A 14,859-nucleotide genomic window follows, 5' to 3' on the forward strand; every position below is an offset into this window, starting at 1 on the left:
AATGTGTATGGGCCCTTTAGATCAACCACAAGGGATGCGAGTTGCTTCTACGTGACTTTTACCGATGATTATAGTAGATATGGATACATCTACTTAATCAAGCACAAGTCAGAAAACTTTGAAAAGTTCAAAGAGTTTAAACAAGAAGTGAAGAATCAGTTGAGTAGGAAAATCAAGATGCTTCGATCCGATCGAGGAGGAGAGTACCTAAGTCTTGAATTCCACGACTATCTTAAGGAATGCGGAATCGTTTCGCAATTGACGCCACCTAGGACACCGCAGTTGAACGGTGTGGCTGAGAGGTATAATAGAACCTTGTTGGAAATGGTTTGTTCCATGATGAGTCGTGCTTAACTACCTATCTCATTTTAGGGGTACGCCTTAGAGACTGCCACCCATATACTTAATTTAGTCCCTACGAAAAAGGTTGCCAAAACACCTCACGAGATGTGGACAGGGAAGGCTCCCTCGTTAGCACATATAAAGGTTTGGCATTGCGAGGCTTTCGTAAGACGAGAGACTCACGACAAGCTCGAACCTCGTAATGAGCGGTGTATTTTCATCGGCTACCTGCAGAAATCCTTTGGATATCTCTTCTATAGACCGAGTGACAATGTTGTCTTTGTTGCGAGGAGAAGGGTTTTTCGAGAGCAATAACTCATAAGCCAATAGGGACAATGGGAGGCAAATAAATCTTGAAGAGATTCAAGAGCCGAGTGATGAAGGAACCTAAAACGTTGGCACTCAACCCGAGGAGGAAACTCTGGTTGAACCAATTGACGAGTTATTACTTCTTAGACGTTCCGAAAGAGTTAGAGTTCAACCCCAGTTATATGGTTTTCATATTACTACAGAAGGGGACACGTATATTAGTGATAGTACACTAATAAATTTGGACGAACCTAATAGCTATAAGGAAGCCATTGAAGGCCCGGAGTCAGCGAAATGGAAAGAGGCGATGGACAGCGAGATTCAGTCCATGTACGACAACCAAGTTTGGATGGTTGACCATGTGCCCGGACGTAAGACCTTCGGGTGCAAGTGGATCTTCAAGAAGAAGACCAACATGGATGGGAATGTGCACACATATAAGGTGCGATTGGTCGCGAAGGGTTTCACTCAAACTCCCGAAGTTGACTATGATGAAACCTTCTCACCGGTTGCCAAAATAAAGTCTATTAGGGTGATGATGGCCATTGCTGCATTTCATGATTATGAAATATGGCAAATGGATGTCAAAACTGCTTTGCTTAATGAAAAGTTGGCTGAGGATGTTTACACGTGTAATACCGTGAATTTCAAAATAATTTTTCTCATAATATAAAAACATATTCATTTAATTTTCATAAAAACATCAATGTTTGAAACTCCAATCCATGTCATATAAAGAATCCCAAGATCACATAACATAAAAATCCCATGTGTGTGTACTGATCAAGCCGGCGCCTTCCCACGTTCATCACTAGTACCTGAAACAAATAACACCAACACTGTAAGCACAAAGCTTAGTGAGTTCCCCAAAATACCACACACAACACATATTAGCCACTCGAGCCTATAACTCTGTGGGTCTGTGGACCCTACTCTGTGAACCCTCTGGTTCTAACTCTGTGAACCTTCCGGTTCCAACTCTATAAGCATGCACAACATAAATCACATAGAAATAATGCAGTACAACACATAACATACATATAGCATACAAATACTTTGTCTCATAACTCTGATTACCTACTCAAGGTAAAGTATATTGAGAAGACTCACCTCGCGTATCTCGATAACTCGCAAATCCCGGAAATCACTCGTGCTCGATCCCCCAAGCTATAATCCTCCTATAACACAATATATCTCTAATTAACACTTTCACAACTAAGATTGACTACCCCTATCAAGTCAACACCGGTCAACTTTGGTCAACGGACAACGGTCAACTTTGACCGGACTCGGCGAGTGCACCAGAGTGACTCAGCGAGTCTATACGTGTTCACTGACTCCCTAGGATCCTCTCTTAACACGTCGAGTATTTCCCTAACTCGACGAGTTCCACCTGGCATGAATCGCGGGGCCATTACGACTCAACTCGCCGAGTCTCAAGAACAACCCGGCTAGTTCAGGCTTGACTCAGCCCCCTAATGACTCTCCCTGACTCACTGGGTCATCCCCCAACCCGGCGAGTCAACTCGCTGAACACTTTACGTGAAACCCCGACCCTACTCGCCGAGTCTCAAGAACAACTCGGCGAGTTCATGCCATGCACAAACTCTATTGACCTTCTGAGATCAGATCTGTTTTCCCAAACCATAGATCTAGCCTCCCCAAGCATGAATGTCATGTAAAGTTTGGAACTTGATGCTTGTATAACCCCCACAAGGCATCAAAAGATGATTTGGTCCCAAAAATGACCACCTAGGTCTAATAACTCCATAATAACCCAAAAAGCCCCAAGGGTTAAGGTCTCTGGACCTCTTTGAGTCCAGATCCAAGGCACAAACTCAAAGAGGGACCATTTACTTCACATAATCACTCTCCAAAGGGGTTATAAAACCCTAACTCTAAAGATCAACCCTATAACTGAAGGAGATTCGAACCATTACCTCAAAATGAAGCCTCTGGACTATGGATCTGCTAGAATCTCACCTCCTCCTTGCTCTTGCCACCTTCTTCTTGCTAAACAAGGAATATAAAGGCCCAAAAGTGACTTCTTCTCTCCCAAAATGAATTAGCTCTCTCTTAGGGTTCTCTCAAGGGACTGGTAGCCGCAATGGGAGGCTATAAGTGCCCTTAAATAGGCTCCAAACCCGGGGAATTAGGGTTTCATTAAACAACGTGGACTCGCCGAGTCCAGGCGTGAACTCGCGTCCAGAACTGCGATCCTACTCAGCGAGTTTGAGCTCCAACTCGCCGAGTCTCCTCACAAATCTCCAAAAATTATAAGAATAACTAATACTTGGGAATCCGGGCTGTTACAATTCTACCCCACTAGAACTAGACTTCGCCCTCGAAGTCTCGCTCTGCAAATAATTTCGGATGATGCTCACGCATCTCACGCTCCAGCTCCCAAGTCATCTCGGACCCCTTCCGATGCTGCCACTGAACCAAAACCAAGGGTACCTCCTTGTTCTTTAGAACCTTGATTTTCCGATCTCTGATTGCCACTGGTCTCTCAGCATAATTTAGGCTCGCGTCCACCTGAATATCCTCTAATGGAACCACTGCCGACTCATCGACGATACACTTCCGCAGTTGCGACACATGGAAAGTGTTGTGAATCTGCCCCAACTCTGCTGGCAAATCCAAATGATAGGCTACCCGGCCTACGCTCGTGATCACTCGGAATGGACCAATATAACGGGGCCCCAACTTGCCCCTCTTCCTGAATCGAATCACTCCTTTCCAGGGAGAGACCTTCAGGAGTACAAGGTCGCCAACCTGAAACTCAAGCTCGGACCGGCGTCTGTCTGCATAACTCTTCTGACGACTCTGAGCGGTCAACAACCTCTGTCTGACCTACTGGATCTGTTCTGTCGTTTGAAGCACGATCTCTGTACTGCCCATCACACGCTGTCTAACCTCTCCCCAACAAATGGGGGTCCGACACCTCCTCCCATACAACAGCTCAAAGGGCGGCATACCAATGCTCGAATGATGGTTGTTGTTGTAGGAAAACTCCGCCAAGGGAAAATACGTATCCCAACTTCCCCCGAAATCCAACACACATGCCCGGAGCATGTCCTCGAGCGTCTGAATTGTCCGCTCACTCTGCCCGTCTGTCTGGGGGTGATATGCGGTACTAAAATGCAGCCTAGTACCCAACTCCTCATGAAACTTCTTCCAGAATCTGGAAGTGAAACGCACATCACGGTCTGAAACAATCGAGATCGGCACCCCATGCCGAGATACCACTTCCCTCACGTACACCTCTGCCAATTTCTCTACTGAAGAACTTTCGTGGATAGCAAGAAAGTGAGCGCTCTTCGTCAACCTGTCCACAATCACCCAAATTGCATCAACTCCCCTGCCAGTCCTTGGCAATTTGGTGATAAAATCCATCGTGATCTGTTCCCACTTCCATTCGGGAACCTCCAATGGCTGCAACTTACCATGCGGCCTCTGGTGCTCGGCCTTAACCCTACGGCAGGTCAAGCACCTCTCAACAAACCACGCAACATCCCTCTTCATACAGGGCCACCAATACTCTTTCCTCAGGTCCAAATACATCTTAGTGGCCCCAGGATGGATCGATAATTTCGACCGATGAGCCTCTTCCATCAAAATGGTATGCGTTCCTCCCACAAACGGCACCCAGATACGCCCCTGGAATGATATGAGCCCCCAACCATCGGTAACGAACTCTGAAATCAATCCAACTACTTGCTCCTTCTTCTGCATCTCAGGTTGCACAGCCTCGGCCTGTTCCCCACGAATGGCGTCCAACACTGGAGCTACCACGGTCAATCTCAAACATACATCTCGTAGCGGGGTGCTCTCCACCCTGCGGCTCAGTGCATCGGCTACAACATTAGCCTTGCCTGGGTGGTACAGGATCTCACAATCATAATCCTTGACCACATCCAACCACCTTCTCTGTCGCATATTTAGGTTGGGCGGATCCATCAAATACTTCAAACTCCTATGGTCCGTGCATATCGTACACCGAACCCCATACAGGTACTGACGCCAAATCTTGAGGGCGAACACCACTGCCCCCAACTCTAGATCATGGGTGGGATATCTCGTCTCATGAGGCTTCAGCTGCCTCGATGCATATGCTATCACATGCCCTCTCTGCATCAGCACCGCCCCCAACCCCAAAATCGATGCATCACAGTATACCACAAAGTCCTCCATCCCCTCCGGGAGGGCTAACATCGGGGCTTCGCATAACCTTTGGCGAAGCGTCTCAAAGGAGTCCTGCTGCTCGGGGCCCCATGAAAAAGTGACACCCTTCCGGGTCAACCTGGTGAGTGGCACTGCGACCTTAGAGAAATCCTTGATAAATCTCCAATAATAACCTGGCAACCCTAAGAAACTCCTGATCTCGGAGGGTGACCTCGGCACCTCCCAACTCATCACTGCCTCAACTTTGGCCGGGTCGACCAATATCCCTTTCTGGTTAACGAGATGCCCCAGGAACTGGACCTCTCGCAACCAGAAATCACACTTAGAGAATTTGGCATAAAGCCTCTCCGATCTCAGAACTCCGAGAACCGCCCTCAAATGCTCATCATGCTGCTCTCTAGATATCGAATATACCAAAATGTCGTCGATAAATACAATCACCGACCGATCCAGCATCGGCATGCACACTCGGTTCATGAGATCCATGAACACTGCTGGGGCATTGGTGAGCCCGAAAGGCATCACCACAAACTCGTAATGCCCATAACATGTCCTGAACGCTGTCTTCTGGATGTCCTCATCTCGCACCCTCACCTGGTGATATCCAGACCTCAAATCGATCGTGGAGAATCTAGATGCTCCCTGTAACTGATCGAACAAATCGTCGATCCTCGCCAACGGGTAACGGTTCTTGACCGTCGGCTTGTTCAACTCCCGGTAATCAATGCACATCCGATGTGAACCATCCTTCTTCTTGACAAATAGGATAGGCGCTCCCCACGGCGAGCTGCTTGGCCGAATAAACCCCTTCCCCAGCAGCTCCTGAAGCTGCAAGGATAACTCTTGCATCTCTGGAGGTGCAAGGCGATAAGGCACCTTAGCGATAGGCGCGGCCCCCGGAACCAAATCGATACTGAACTCCACTTACCTCACAGGAGGCACACCCGAAAACTCCTCAGGAAATACATCCGGGAACTCACGCACTACCGGAACCTCCTCAAGTGACCTCGGTCTCTCGAAATCCACCCGCGTATCCATCACATACGCCACAAAACCCTTACAACCCTGTTGTAGACACTGCCTCGCCCTAGCGGCCGAACAAAATGCTGATCCAGGACGTGTAACCTCGCCGTACACCACAAGAACTCCCCCACTAGGGTCTCGTATGGTCACCAGCTGTCGCTCGCAGTCGATAACCGCACCGAATCTGCTCAACCAGTCCATGCCCACAATGACACAGACATCACCCATCGCAATAGGAACCAGATCAATCGGGAACTCAACACCGAAAATCTCGAATAAGCACCCTCGGAGAACCTCCGTGGCATATATCACCCTCCCGTCAGCTATGGAAACTCTCAGAGGCTGACTCAACGCCTCACGGCTAACACTGATATGCTGACTAAAAGCCAAAGATACAAAAGACCGACTCGCACCCGAGTCAAATAACACCAAGGCAGGTACAGAATTCACAAGAAAAGTACCTACATATAACATAATATAAGCATAATATCTCAACATCAAAATAAATACACGAAAGAATATATACCAGCCACAACATCGGGCGCTGCGCGGACCTCCTCCGCGGTCAACTGAAAAGCTCTCCCTCGTGCCCTCGGCGCCTCGGCCTTCACTGGCCGACTCTCGGTAGCTCTGATGGCGGCAGGGGCAGATCCCTGAGGTGCTCCCTGAGATGATCCTCGCAATTGCGGACACTCTTCCTTCCGGTGTCCGGTCTGGTTGCAGTGGAAACACACCGCAAACCCCTTGGGGCAGTCCTTGGCCATATGCCCCTCCTTGCCACACTTGTAGCAAGATCCCACTCTACAGACTCCATCATGACCCTTGCCGCACTTCCCACAAGTGTGGCCCTTGTGGATCCCTGATTTGGGATCAGTGGGCTTGGCCCGCTTGGCTGCCGGCTGAGGCTGCGCTGGTCGCCGATCCCTCCCCTGAGACTCCGCCTCCTCCCTGGCCTAAGTCTCTAGCTCAATCTCCCTCTTCCGGGCATTTTCCTGAAGCTCGGAAAATATCCGGTACGAGGAGTTCGCCGTGAACTCCCGAATGTCTCGCCTCAAGATACTCAAATATCGGCTCATACGTGCCTGCTTAGTGGACACGTGCTCAGGGCAGAACATCGCCCTCTCATGGAACATCCTGGTAATCACCGTAACAGACTCGGTACCCTGCTTGAGGGTCAGAAACTCCTGGGCCAAACACTCCCTCTCCACCTGGGGAACGTACTCATCTCGGAACATGGCAGTGAACCTCTCCCAGGTCACTGCCGCAAGCTCAGCAGGCGTAAAGTGTGCTGTCACAAACTTCCACCAGTCCTTCACTCCCAAGCGAAGCTGGTTCTGCGCGAACCGAACTCTCAAATGCTCAGGAGATGAGCAAGTGAAGAAACACCCCTCTATGTCAGAAATCCATCTCATAGCCGCCACCGGGTCCTGGGTCCCATCAAACTCCGGCGATTTTCTGTTGCTGAACTCTCGGAACAGCAACGCATCACCACCTTGCGGCCTTGCGGCAGCAATGGCTGCGGTGGCCGCTGCAACAGCAGCCTCAGAAAGAGCGGCATAACGCTCGTCGAAGGTCTCAATCAACGTGGTCTTAATAGACCCGAACATCTCTGGTATCTCTGCCCTGATGGCCGCAACCACCTCCTCATGGATGATCCGACGGATCTCCTCATCACTGGCCCCACTGCTCTCAGGCATCAGACGTGTCCTCACCATGATCTACCTCTGAAATACAACATACGATAAATTATAATCCATTCGAGCATACTCACACTCGACAACTCATTCCTCCTTGATCCTTGGTATTCCAAAGATTCCTACTTGGGTTGTACACCACTCCGGTGCTTTCAGTAGTACAGGCCCAATACTATTGTCCGCACCATATCAGAATACACCCCAAGTCCTCCTCTTCGGATCCCAAATTCCAAGTACTCTATCATGCATAATCCATTCTCTAACAGATCTCTCATAAGCCCCTCGCTGCTACCTACTCACTCTCAAGCATCTCATAGCAGCTCACCTCTCCCTAGGCTAAGGCATCACAAATCAGGCCACTCTAGTCCTAATAGGAGTACCTAGCCTACTCTAGCATGAGAATACACCATATCAATATCAATATCACATAACATGAGGGTATTTTGGGAAATCACCGTTTGGGCGCGGACTGATCGTACACACAACTCTGCTCTGCGTTCTTCCAAAAATCTTTTACTCTTTTTGAAAATACTTCTCAAATCCTCAGTTTGAGTTCAAATACGCCCGAAGGTGTACTCGAATCCCTCAAACCAAATCTCTGATACCAACTTGTAACACCGTGAATTTCAAAATAATTTTTCGCATAATATAAAAACATATTCATTTAATTTTCATAAAAACATCAATGTTTGAAACTCATGTCATATAAAGAATCCCAAGATCACATAACATAAAAATCTCATGTGTGTGTACTGATCAAGCCGACGCCTTCCCACGGTCATCACTAGTACCTGAAACAAATAAGACCAACACTGTAAGCAAAAAGCTTAGTGAGTTCCCCAAAATACCACACATAACACATATTAGCCACTCGAGGCTATAACTCTGTGGGTCCATGGACCCTACTCTGTGAACCCTCTAGTTCTAACTCTGTGAACCTTCCGGTTCCAACTCTATAAGCATGCACAACATAAATCACATAGAAATAATGCATTACAACACATAACATACATATAGCATACAAATACTCTGTCTCATAATTCTGATTCCATACTCAAGGTAAAGTATAGTGAGAAGACTCACCTCGCGTATCTCGATAACTCGCAAATCCCGGAAATCACTCGCACTCGATCCCCCGAGCTATAATCCTCCTATAACACAATATATCTATAATTAACACTTTCACAACTAAGGTTGACTACCCATATCAAGTCAACACCGGTCAACTTTGGTCAACGGACAACGGTCAACTTTGAACGGACTCGGCGAGTGCACTAGAACGACTCGGCGAGTCTATACGTGTTCACTGACTCCCTAGGATCCTCTCTTGACACGTCGAGTTTTCCCTAACTTGACGAGTTCCACCTGGCATGAATCGCGGGGCCACCACGACTCAACTCGCCGAGTCTCTAGAACAACTCGGCGAGTTCAGGCTTGACTCAGCCCCCTAATGACTCTCCCTGACTCACTGGGTCATCCCCCAACCCAGCGAGTCCACTCGCTGAACACTTTACGTGAAACCCCGACCCTACTCGCCGAGTCTCAAGAACAACTCGGCGAGTTCATGCCATGCACAAACTCTATTGAACTTCTAAGGTTAGATCTGCTTTCCCAAACCATAGATCTAGCCTCCCCAAGCATGAATGTCACGTAAAGTTTGGAACTTGATGCTTGTATAACCCCCACAAGGCATCAAAAGATGATTTGGTCCCAAAAATGACCACCTAGGTCTAATAACTCCATAATAACCCAAAAAGCCCCAAGGGTTAAGGTCTCTGGACCTCTTTGAGTCCAGATCCAAGGCACAAACTCGAAGAGGGACCATTTGCTTCAGATAATCACTCTCTAAAGGGGTTATAAAGCCCTAACTCTAAAGATCAACCCTATAACTGAAGGGGATTCGAACCATTACCTCAAAATGAAGCCTTTGGACTCTGGATCTGCTAGAATCTCGCCTCCTCCTTGCTCTTGCGACCTTCTTCTTGCTAAACAAGGAATACAAAGGCCCAAAAGTGACTTTTTCTCTCCCCAAACGAATTAGCTCTCTCTTAGGGTTCTCTCAAGGGACTGGTAGCCGCAATGGGAGGCTATAAGTGCCCTTAAATAGGCTCCAAACCCAGGGAATTAGGGTTTCATTAAACAACATGGACTCGTCGAGTCCACTCCTTGGACTCACGGAGTCCAGGCGCGAACCCGAGTCTAGAACCGCGATCCTACTCTGCGAGTTTGAGCTCCAACTCGTCGAGTCTCCTCACAAATCTCCAAAAATTATAAGAATAACTAATACCTGGGAATCCGGGCTATTACAACACGGCTCAGCTAGAGGGTTTTTTCAATGCAAAACATCCTAATAGGGTGTGCAAGCTAGAGAAGTCCATTTATGGACTTAAGCAAGCGTCTCGCAGATGGAATCTTTGGTTCGATGAGAAAGTCAAAGATTTTGGGTTTCTACGAAGCGAGAATGAATCGTGTGTATATGTCAAAGCCAGTGGGAGTATAGTTAGCTTCCTCGTATTTTATGTCGATGACATACTGCTCATAGGAAACGACATCCTGACACTGCAGGAGGTTAAGTCCCGGCTCGGGAAGTGCTTCACTATGAAGGACCTCGGAGACGCTTCCTATATTTTGGGAATAAGGATAATGACAGAAAGAAGTAAGAGACTAACAGGACTTAGTCAGAATACTTACTTGGACAAGGTACTAAAACGTTTTAGTATGGAGAATTCAAAGAAGGGGGAGTTACTAATCAAAAGTAATGCCAAGTTGAGTAAGACTCAGTGCCCGAGTACCGAAGTCGAGATAGCAGAAATGAGCCGAGTACCATACGTTGGCTCGATTATGTATGTTATGACTTGTACTCGCCCTGATGTGGCCTTTGCTTTGAGCATAGTCAGTAGATATCAAGGGAACCCTGGCAAAGCGCATTGGACCGCAGTCAAGAACATTCTTAAGTACCTTCAGAGGACCAAGGAATGGTCTCTAGTCCTCAGAGGGGGTGATGACTTAAAGGTGCGAGGGTACAGTGATGTCAGTTTTCAGACCGACAGAGACAACTACCGTTTGCAGTCGAGCGGGGTCTTTACCCTTAATGGAGGAGCAGTGACTTGGAAAAGTTCCTAGCAAGAGACAGTAGTTGATTCAACGTGTGAATCAGAGTACATTGCAGCGAGCGAAGCGTCAAAGGAGGCGATATGGTTGAAGAACTTCATTGGAGACCTTGGAGTTGTGCCAGCCATAAAGGAGCCGATGGAAATTTTCTGTGATAATGAAGGAGCAGTTGGCTTGACCAAGGAACCGAGGGATTACGGCAGATCTCAACATATCAACAGAAAATATCATTTTATTCGACATCGGGTGGAAGAAGGACTCATCGTTGTAAAGAGGGTATCGTTAGAGGATAACCCAACAGATCCACTTACGAAGGGATTGAGAAGGGTTAAGCACTTGCAGCACGCTAGGAGCATCAGGCTGAAGGACGATATTAGTTTAGAAACATGTAATAGATAAACTGTAATTAACATTTGATTATTAAATAAAAGGGTATTATTTATTAGTAATATTATTGTCTTATGTTAATTGTTTACCTATTGTTTCAATTTTTGCATGTTTTGACTTCCGGAATAATATGAATTATTCAAACCGTCCACAGTTGTTCATATGTTGGTAGTAGGTATGAATGAAGACTATCATGAATAAGTATGTAGATTGTCTAAAATGTATTAGACATAGCAAAAATTTGCTACAACGTTCATGAGTGCTTATCAGTTTGATTTGAGCATTGAAATAAACCCTCGCTTGCTGGAATCACTTCATGGAATTTATCTCGAGTGATTGCAAGACGATAATATCATATGGTCTTAAAACCTAGATATATGGTTTATTGTTTGGTAATTGGTTATGCATTGATAATGCGAAAACGCATTAGTAACTTGATGTCATAAAACGTATTGTTGTGTGTGATTTGGTTAGTGAATAATAAATGCATATAAGTTGAAGTTTATCTGTTCCTTTTATCCTAAGAGGATAAAAGCGATATCAGGGCCCCTCGATAATTTGTTTTGACCTATGTGTCGGGCCCGATCATGACTGAATTCATGTGTTCAATTAAGTTCTATGTCAAATGAATCAGAGATCAAGAAACAAACTGTTGGACAATAAGTATGACTATGTTCCATGTAATTATCCACACGATGTCTAGAACAGAGGACTATACGATCCCTTATCTAAAGGACAGGTTGCTGAGAAGATCAGAGTTCGACAGCGACTTTGAGAGCTACGATTGCTAATCGGATTGTGCTTACATTTATAGTTACTAGACTTATCCAAGTGGGAGATTGTTGGATTAGTGTCTAAGTCTGTAACTATATTTGGTAAGTACTTGACCTGGTTGTGCATGGTCCTTTTGGGTTGCCTTCAACAAAGCAACATGATAGGATGATTTATAAATAAAGAGGTTATTATGATTTATTAATATATTATATGATTAATATATTAAAGGAGAAATCATATAGTTTAATTAATATTAGACAAGAATTAATTAAGAATTAATTTTGTGGCTAAAAGAGATTAATTAAATAAAGGGGACTGGAACTGTCAATTGTGTGACAGTTGGTTTTGGGATGTGGATCCTTATGGATTATAGGGTGGACGAAATTAAGGTATATGGACTCCTTGAATTCGTCCAAGCCTTATTCTAGAAGGATCCTTGGACTGCTTAAGGCCTAAGTTATCAAATTAGGGTTTCAGGCTGTAACCCTAGCAGCTCAAGTATTTCAAGACCCCAAGGGCTATATAAATCGGCTACCAGAAACCCTAAGGAGTTCCTAGAGCCGATTTTGTGCCCACAACCTCTATCCAAATCATCCTCTTGCTTCTTGGTGTTTATAAGCCATTAGAGGAGTGACATTTGTGACTCTAAGCTCCAAGGATAACAAGATTCAAGCTTTCAAGAAGAGGTAATCATCTAGATCTACTTTGTAGTGTCAATTTCGAATTATATACCATAGATCTAGGGTTTGCAAGTCTTGGATGAAAAGCATGTTCATTAGAGAAACCTAGATCCAAGCATTAGGGTTTGCATGTGCACATAGGAATATTGTTATGGCTCAAACCCATCAGGACATTGGGTAGCATCATTCATCCCAATGAAAAATGCTCTTCCCCGAGCGTTACCTCCTTGATTTCTCATTTTAGGGTTATCTCTTTTGAAGTGATTGGTTCTTCCATATTCATAGAAGTTGCGATTTCCACTAATACCAGTTCCTTGGTTTGGGGTGCAGGTTGGGCGCCTAAAAAACTTAGTGGTGTGCCCCTTCCTACACTAGTTCTTACATATTAGTTCTCTGCATGCACCTACTTGGTGATAGTTGCACTCACTGCATAATGAAAGATCTCATGGATATTGCCTTAGTAGAGTAGGTGATGCGATGGTTGTTACGTAAACTTTTCCCAATTCTGTTTTTCTCCTTAGTGGTTGATCTATGTCATCATCAGACTTCCTCTGGTTGTTCCCAAATTTTGGAATGTCAGTTTGTTGGACCATAGTGCCATGGTTGATTTCCTGATGGGTCTAGCTAAAAGCTAGTCTCTTGGTACTGTTGTATGTAGTGGGTCTGGAAGCAGTGACCAATCCTTGAATATGCTAAACTAAACCCCATATGTACCTTTCTAAATTTTGTACTATGGTATAATAAGGTTAGGACAGAAAACAGAGAGATCACTGAAATGGTTGGTATAAGCTCCAATGTCTACAACTTGCATGGTAAGATTCTAGAGCTCTTTCTCCAGATATCTACCTGCATCTGGATGGGGCTACATTAGAAAACTTAAAGGGAGGGTATAATTTCAGGAATTTTAGTTTTGTGAGACTTGAATATCTCTTTTGAGTATTACTTGTTTTGTTGTTATGTTTTAACTGTGCTACTTACTTCTATTTGTAGGTAAAAATTCAGAAACGTACAAGCTCGAAGCTTTTTAAGAATCCTGTCCTACTAGGCCGTCATGGGTATCGGGGAAAGAAACCATAGTGGGAAAGAGAGATGGCATCCAATCATAACATCTTACTTTTAATGATATATGGTTAGCTATTCATATTTATAACATCCTACTTATAGTTTAATGATACTTTGCTCACATTCTTCTTTTTTTCCATCCATTACCCTCACTGTAACATCCCAAAAATACGGACCAAAATTTCATTTTTGATATAGCAATTTCTAAAACAATTTATAGAAAACATCATCAAGTTATTTCATTTCATAAAAAGTCATAGATCATAAGTCTCAAAATCATGTCATAACATAGTAACAATGTCAGAGTACAAATCCCAAGAATCTCAAATGCGGAAATCATGTGTGTGATGCGCTGCTACCGTACTAGCTCCTTTACCTTCGAAGAAAAAGAACCTGAAACAAAAATTGAAACTGTAAGCACAAAGGTTAGTGAGTTCCTCCATCATACCACATACCATACAATAAACATACTGCCAGGCATATACGGGTGACCGACCTACCCTACTGAGCATATCTGGATACTCAACCTACCCTTTTCAGGCATACCGAGGTGCCCGACCTACCCATTGTCAAGCATATTTGGGTGCTCGACCTATCCTATTAGGCATATCTGGGTGCCTAACCTACCCTGCTGGTATTTCTCAACCGGGTTCGGGGACTAGTCCCCTTCCTACTACTATCACATAATATCATAGCATACTAGCACATCAGGCATAACAAATAGTGGCATACCAAATAATTATCACAAAGACAATCCTCCCTACTATACTATTACAGGTGGGCCGGTATTAGTGCATTCGACCCACTTCTACTGGAAGGTAACTCACCTCAATGTCGTGAAGTAGTTAAACTGTCCTCGATGTTGGGATCAACATCTCTCAAACTCCTACATATAACAATCTCCTTTAATTACCTTTTCACACTCATAACCCCTTTAAGGGTCAACTCTAGTCCATGGTCAAAGTCACTGTCAACATCTTGGTTGACTCAACTCGCCGAGTTGGTCCATCAACTCGTCGAGTTCCATAATCCATAAAACCCTGAAACCTCGATCCTACTCGTCGAGTTCTTTCATGAACTCGTCGATTTCCTCCTTGAACTCATCGAGTTCTTCAATCTTCAAGCTCAAAACATGTCCAACTCGCTGAGTCATCTCCTAGACTCAACGATTTTACTTGGTAACCGAAAAGGTTGGGGGACCACGACCCAACTTTTCGAGTTGTATGAACAACTCGTCGAGTCCTCCATAGTCTAAATCCATACAGTCGTTTTTAGTCGGGCTTAATGTATCC

This window comes from Lactuca serriola, chromosome 7, assembly GCF_051521515.1.
Source record: "Lactuca serriola cultivar US96UC23 chromosome 7, Lser_US96UC23_V15, whole genome shotgun sequence".
In the NCBI taxonomy this organism is placed as follows: domain Eukaryota; kingdom Viridiplantae; phylum Streptophyta; class Magnoliopsida; order Asterales; family Asteraceae; genus Lactuca; species Lactuca serriola.